Source organism: Adiantum capillus-veneris, chromosome 19 (assembly GCF_014529385.1).
Source record: "Adiantum capillus-veneris isolate H3 chromosome 19, ASM1452938v2, whole genome shotgun sequence".
NCBI classification, from domain to species: domain Eukaryota; kingdom Viridiplantae; phylum Streptophyta; class Polypodiopsida; order Polypodiales; family Pteridaceae; genus Adiantum; species Adiantum capillus-veneris.
The window spans coordinates 77,689,421-77,697,615 of NC_140949.1; positions in this window are offsets into that span (position 1 = coordinate 77,689,421).

Sequence of the window (8,195 nt, forward strand, 5' to 3'; positions counted from 1 at the left end):
GATTTACATGATTTTGCGAACTCATATTGGGTTGGTTATTTTGATACGTGAGTGTCCATCAGTGGTTTTTGTTTCATGCTCGATAGTTCATGCATATCATGGTTGAGCAAGAAGAAAACTGCTATGTCCACTTACAGTTTTGAGGCTCAATACAGGGTAGTTTTCTCAACTACGGTTGACTGTGTATGTGTCAGACGACTTATGGCTGATTTGGGTGTTGGACAGGACACTACTAACACTATCTACACTGATAGTCAGAGCACATTGGCAGTTGCGAGGAGCCCAATTTTTCATGCTTGCACAAAGCACATTGAGGTGCATTACCACTATGTCAGGGAGAGGCTCTCAGTAGGAGACCACATATCCCAACAAATGAACTCTGGTATGGGAAAACTTACACTTTACACTTCTTTGGGTTTAGTTGCCCACCCTCTTGTTGAAGTCTTTTGAAACTTGACTTTAGCTTCTCCAAATGTGTGATCCAGGAGCTATAAAATCCAATGTCGTCCATGAAAACTCCAATGAACTTAACCAAGTAGGGACCAAACACTCTATTCATCCACCCTTGGCAGGTAGAATATGCATTAACCAATCCAAAAGGCATTCTCTTGTAGGCAAAACAACCCCAACAAGTGATGAAGGTACTTTTCAATCGATCTTCAATTGCTATTAAGATCTGAAAGTAGCCAAAAAAACCATCCATGATTGAGTAGCACTCATGAACTACAGCTTGATTGAGGATATTATCTTGGAAGGGTAGTGGATAATGGTTCCTCTCTGTGGCATCATTCAAAGATTTGAAATCGACACATACCCTAATCTTCCATTCTTCTTCGGCACAATAACCACCGAAGAGACGCATTCAGACTCCTCCACTTAAGTGATAAAATAATTGCTTCTAAAAGTTTTGTCCCCTCTTCACAAAGAGTCCTCTCATGAATGACCCCCAATCTCCTAAGCTTTTGAACCTTTGGCTTCGCAACTTCTTTTAGGTTGATTCTATGCTCGACCGCTTTTGCTCCTTGAAACTCTGTATAATCAGTGGAAAATAGATTTGGAAACTCCGCAAACATGTCTTCATAGTCCTTCCTTTGTTTCTCAGTCAAGTCCTCTCCTAACATGTTTCTTACGTTCACCTTGGTAGGCTCTACAGTTGCTTTTGGATTCTCTTCCTCCTCCTTGACCTCCACATCATGCATGGATGATTCCTTTTCAAAACTTATCCCAAATTGAGCGGGACACAATTGCATCAAGCCTTTCTCTACACTCTCTTTTGATGAACTAGATGAAGCATCACTATCATTTGAGGTAGTTTTTGTTGAATCCGTATCTTGCACTTCTAGTAAAGGCTGTGTATGACTCTCATTTGTCTTCATGCTATAGACTACGGTCCTTCCTTTCTCTTGGTTGAGGATGGTGATCAAGCCTATGCCCCAATCCTCTTTAGCACTAAGGGTTATAAGACATGGCCTCCCTAAGATGAATTGATAAGCATTCTCACCTGCTTTCCTAACGTAGCAATCAACCAGGCACTCAATCCCCAAGACTTTTATCTTATCATGTTCAACTATCCCAAGACACCTTGCCTTTTTGTGGTTGACCATCCTCATACGGATTGAAGCATTCACTAACATCTTGATACATGCTTCCTTCATGATAGCCTAGGTCATGACACACACTTGAGAACCACCATCGACATATGCTTGCACTTCCATCTTTTTCCCAAGCATAGCTTCAACTATTGGCACCATATCCATAGGGTGACCAACCCTCAAAGATGAGACCATGCTTTGAGGATGTATACAATCCATAAACTACTGTACTTTGAAGAAATCCCCTGGTGGTGCTTGGGATGCTACCTCTATTTGCACCCAAAAACCTTTGAAGTGTTGCAAAAACTCTTGAAAGTTAGCATCAGCGTCTTATTGCAAACCTCTCAACTTTGTTGTTGCTTCTATCACTGTCAATCTCTTTCCAAACCTGGAAAGAATTCCTGTTTCACATGCTCCCATGTTTTCCTTTTATCTTCCTCAAATCTGCAACCTAGTCATGAGCTTCTCCAAAGGAAATACATGAAGTTTTTCATCATTTACAATATGTATACCAAGTGTATGCCACTTGAAGTCAACGATCCAACCTTTCATATCCCCCTTCCTTGTAAACATTGGCCTACTATAAGCCATCCCTTCAAAGTTGCTTCTCCCTTGCATGATTAATTCAAAAGAAGTTGAAGTCTTGTGCCTCAATCAAACCACCAACTTTCTTCAAAGGTGATTAAACTTCATAGCAAAACCGCTTCACCTGGGTGCACAACCGGCAAATTTCCCAAGTGGGATTGCCAAAGAAGGATGGAGCAAAAGACATTGTGTGCACAGTCACACACCCTGCACCTCAACAAAACACAAGGAATTCACTTGATTCTCGCACATGACACACAAACACTCAAGAGCTCAATGAAAATTATCCCCACAATCCCTATTCAAACTCCAAACACCTCGACCTACAAGCCCTCGCCTACCTGTAAACACTACAAGGGGAGTCAAGTTGATCAATGCTTGAAATCACGCTTAATGGTGATGAAAATATACAAGAAAATCCATCAAAAAATCATAAACTTCAGCCACAATAGGCATCCCTCAAACCATTGCAAAAGCTTCCCCAAACTCCACTCTGTTGGACTATTTGGAGTAGCTACAGTGTCACATATTCTTGTAGAAAACCGCATCTTCTTTCCTCAATTCCTTACACACATACATCCATGGAAATATAAGAACTGTCATAGACTCTACCAAGTGAAAAATTGAAGAAAAGAAACTCTCATTCACTACTCCACTCACTCAAAAACAGGACACGAACAAGACGGGACTGCATAGGACCACTTATAAACCCTGCTTCCTCCCACACACAGAGAGGTGAAAGTGCTGACATTGAACTTCAAAAGTACTCTCCCAGCCTGAAAACTCATGGCACCATGAGTGATGTGGGAAAAATAAGCCATTTCACAACTTTTTGACCTATTTGAGCCCAATTTTGGCCTCTTACGGCCACTTTTTGCGAGAAAAATACCTAACGCACTCCAAAATCCGCCAAATTTTTTAGGTTGGTCCTTGATACCCAATCTTCATTTCCACATATTTTAGGCGGTTCATGCATCGCTACATATCAGGCATCGCAAAGAGATAGTTATCGCACTCATCAAAATTCCCATATGCGGGACGAGAGTGACCACACTTCCCACTTCCATTATTTACATTTTTCAAAGCTCCAGGACATTCCCTAGATCCAAAATAATCCACTTGGGACCACATCCAAGGCATCGATACCTATCTAGGCCATGTACCTGTGCCCAACTACTGACACACAAACCTGATTATTTACAGTGTGTACATGTTGCATCATGTTTGAAACTCAAAAACACTTTGCAAAAGATTCCAAATGCATGTATTTACATCTTTACAACTAGCCCAATACGCATCTGTGTAGCTATAGAGCTACAACTCCACATCAGCCCTATAAAAGAGTGCATAATCCAAAGTAGCACTCACATAGCATAAAGTGCACCTCACTGCATCCAAGTGTGGTTTCCTGGGAGACTGCATAAACTTACTCACCAATCCAACTGTGTAGCTCAAGTCTGGACGTTAGATACTCAAGTAGATCAAGCTGTCCACAATCTTCATGTACATGGTAGCATTATCAAGCAGTTGACCTACATCATTCCCCAACTTAAAATTCTATTCTAAGGGCATTGCAATTGGCTAACAATCAGCCATACCATACTTTTTCAACATATCCAAAGCATATTGCCTTTGTGATAGCCTTACACCTTCTTTTGTGCGAATAATTTTAATGCCCAAGAAATAATGCAAGTCTCCCAAGTCTTTCATGTCAAACTCCTATATAACTAGAGTATGCATGCCCTCTACTTTAACCACATCATCACCTCCAAAAATCGAATCATCCACAAAGATACATATTACCACAATTCTTGCCTCATTCTTCTGCACATACAATGAATGATTTGCATCAGACATTTCAAAGCCCAATGAAATGAGGAATGCCACAATCCTCTCATACTAATCTCTAGGTGCTTGCTTCAGCCCATACAATTCTTTATTTAACATGCATATAAGGTCACGTAACCTCATATTTTCATAACCTTGTGGTTGCTCCACATACATAGTTTCCTCCAAGTCTCCATTCAAAAATGCATTCTTTACATCCATTTGTTTCAACACCCATTTTAATGCGATAACCACTGCAATAAACACACAAACGGTGGCCATCTTAGCTACGGGGCTGAACGTTCCTCATAATCAATCCCATAAGTTTGTGCATAAACTTTGGACACAAGTCTAACCTTGTACCTACTCACACTGCCATCAACATCATATACTTTATTTTGTAAACCCACTTATATGCAATTGTCTTCTTTTCCTTTGTTAATGTCATCAATTCCCATGTTCCATTTGCATCAAGTGCAACCATCTCTTCATCCATAGCTTGTAAACATTTTTCATCCTTGACAACATCCTCAAAACATGTGGGTTCTACTTCCTCTGTAATCTTGGCCATAAATGCCACATAAGTGTCATAAGTCAATCTCTGCACAAGATTTCTTGCTCTTTCTAACGTGCGTGGTCTAGGATCACTTCCAAGTGCCTTATTCCCTACTTGCATTCTTCTTGCACCTGGAGTATTCACAGAGGGTATGCCAAACTCCTCATCCAAACTCTGCTCAAAACCACTGCTATCGCCATCATCATAACCAGAAATCAACTTTGGCAATTGAGGGGCATCATCAACTTTTTCCTTTCCTTTTCTTGATACATCTAAAGAGTTCGTAGGGCTCACTCTTTCATGTAACCTGTCACTCCATCGATTCTCACCATGACTTGCACTAGAGGACCCTTGTGGCCCACTCAAAACTTGTGACTGTGCACCTATATTTTTTGTAGCCACATTCTCTCTCACATCAGCCCCAAAATCATCTTTTCCATTAGTATACCAGCTTGCCATTTCATCAAAAACGACATCTTTGCTCACCCTCACTTTACCTGTGACAGGATTGTAACACTTGTACCCTTTCTGTTCAAGGGAATAGCCAACGAGCACACATTTTCCTCCTTTTGGATCAAGCTTACTTCTTAGCTCATCCAACACATGCACATTTTAGCCTCCGCCAAATTTACATGACCAATATGTTTGTGCCAAATTTCTATATTTGGAACAACACCTACACCTTATTTAAACATGGAAGCATTCACTTTGGACACATTGACATGCAAAGTAATTCTAGATCCTTTCTTTCTTCATGCAATCATCCTTCCATCCTTCTTATGCTCTTCGACAAAGAGACTATCGAAGTTAAACCTGACCTGTAAACCCTGCTCAACCATTTGCCCAACAACAATCAGGTTCTTTGTAATGTCGGGGTACATGTGGTACATCAGCCAAGTACTTCACTTTACCATCTGTCATAGACAATGGCACAATTCATGTATGCATAATAGGATGTGTAGTATCATCCCCAGTTTGTACATAACCAGGATTTTATAAAGTCTGGACCATTCACCATGGGTGGTCATGTGATTCGATGCACCAGAATCCACATACCATACATTATCACTAGATTTTTCCACATTTGTAGACATAGTATTCAGCATGGGTTGCACCACAAATAGCCTCTCGTGCTCATCTACATTCCTACTATTGGTTGCATAGTTGTTTTGTTGCCTCTTATCTAGACAATCATGTTCAAAGTGACCATGTCTTCCACAAACCCATCATACTACATTTCCGTGTTGACCTGCATTATTACACTACGCATTTCCACGACCTCTTAAACTCCCCCTACCTTGAAAGTTTCCTCGACCACCACCTGTGTTTTGACCCTGATTGTTGTTCTGCTATTGTGCTTGCCTCTTCCTTGGCCTTGTCCATGACCTGTACCACGTCCTCTTCCTCTGTTGTTGAAAAGGACCTATTCAAAATTGTTTCCACCCGGCATAGAGGAGTCTTCCTCAAGTTCCTTCTTTTCCAATCAATAAGGACACCAAATTTGTAAATGAGGGAATGTTCTCTCAAAGATGGATGCCAGTTTTAAACTGTTTGTACTCAAGACCCAAACCTCACATATAGACTTCTACTTTATCATCACCATCGTCTGTAGCACCAATCAATGCAAGTGACTCAGATGTGTTCTTTATCTTCAACGAATTGATGGACATGCTTTTCTTATGCACAATATTTAGCTCAGTCTTCAATTGAAACTTCCTTGCCTTTGTGTTGGTCATATCCAATGACAGCAGCAAAGTGTTCCAAGTCTCCTTAGGAGATTGAGCATCCTATATATGCCCACTCATAGTGTCTTGTACACTGATAGAAAGCTACTACATGACCTTTCGAGCTCCCTACTTCCAATCTTTAAATCTCTTAATTTGTGCAGCACTCGCACCTTCCTCTGCCAGTGGTGGTGCTATCTCATGCTCTCCGTCAATGTAGTCCCCATAACCTTTGCCCGTAAGGAAATTGGTCATTCTGAACTTCCAAGCATGGAAGTTGTCCTTATCCAGCTTCTCACTGACATCTATAAACTAGGGAATGTTCTCTCAAAGATGGATGCCAGTTTTAAACTGTTTGTACTCAAGACCCAAACCTCACATACAGAATTCTACTTTATCATCACCATTGTCTGTAGCACCAATCAATGCAAGTGACTCAGATGTGTTCTTTATCTTCAACAAATAGTAATTGTTGGACATGCTTTTCTTCTGCACAATATTTAGCTCAGTCTTCAATTGCAGCTTCCTTGCCTTTGTGTTGGTCATATCCAATGACAACAACAAAGTGTTCCAAGTCTCCTTAGGAGATTGAGCATCCTGTATATGCCCAATCATAGTGTCTTGTACACTGATAGAAAGCTAGTACATGACCTTTCGAGCTCCCTATTTCCAATCTTTAAATCTCTTAACTTGCGCAGCACTCGCACCTTCCTCTGCCAGTGGTGGTGCTATCTCATGCTCTCCGTCAATGTAGTCCCAATAACCTTGGCCCATAAGGAAATTGGTCACTCTAAACTTCCAAGCATGGAAGTTGTTCTTGTCCAGCTTCTCACTGACAACGTGGTTAAGCCCACCATTGTTGGACGACATGTTTCCAACCCTTTACACAGTTGTCAAGCAACCTACTAAAAATAGTCAATTACCACCAGTTTAACCACAATCTACGTACATACACATGTTTCAATGTACTAAATAATATATGTGCACACTACAGCCAAACCAAAGCTTTATGCACCATCTATATGTAGATCTGCAAAATCTTGAACCTTAGTGTTTCTGCATGCGTATGCACTCTTACTCCAAAACGGGGGTCGAAACATGCTCGTAATGGAAATCTGGTTGCACAGTCTTAGTCCAAAGGACTGAGGGTTCAAAGATCTTTATAGAACCCTGAGATGGACACTCTCCAAAATAAATCACCTCAATTGGAGATCATCGACGATGGCTCCCGGGAATGTCGAAACCACTTCCTAGACCGCTCTTGCTTGCTGCTCCAAGCTCCTCAAACACAACCAGGCTCTGATACCATGTCAAGAGATAGAGAAGGAGAGAGCTTGATCTCTTCCAAGCACGCGCTCGCGCGCATGCACGCGTGCACACACACACACACACAAAAATATGGAGAAAAAAGATTGTACTTCTTCTTCTTCGCAAACTCAAGATAAGAGGTCTACAAAACAAAGGGAAAATACAACATAAAAGGGGAGCTAGTACAACAATCTAGTATGAACCGCTAGTGAGTGAGGTGAGTAGATAAGTGTGCCATCACTCTGATAGGTAGACCATCTTGGTGTAGTCCAGTTGTAGTATCACTCGCAAAAATATGCGTATCCACCTAGGTGCGCCAGTGATGATGACTGTCGGTAGCAGTCATCTAGGAGCGGACATGTTGAGCTTGACATACCAACACAAAAATCACCTTGAAATGCCAGAGCTTCCCATCACTCTGCACACAAGGATCAGAATATTGTCCTCCAATAAGGCGATTGGCATATGTGAAAGAAATCAACAGAAAGAGAAAGTCAGATACCTTTTGCCCCAACAAAGAGTGTCGATACACATCTAGCACAAGAGATACAAGACGTTCGGTAGCCTCCGACGAGCAACTACTTGCCGCACATAAGTACATGG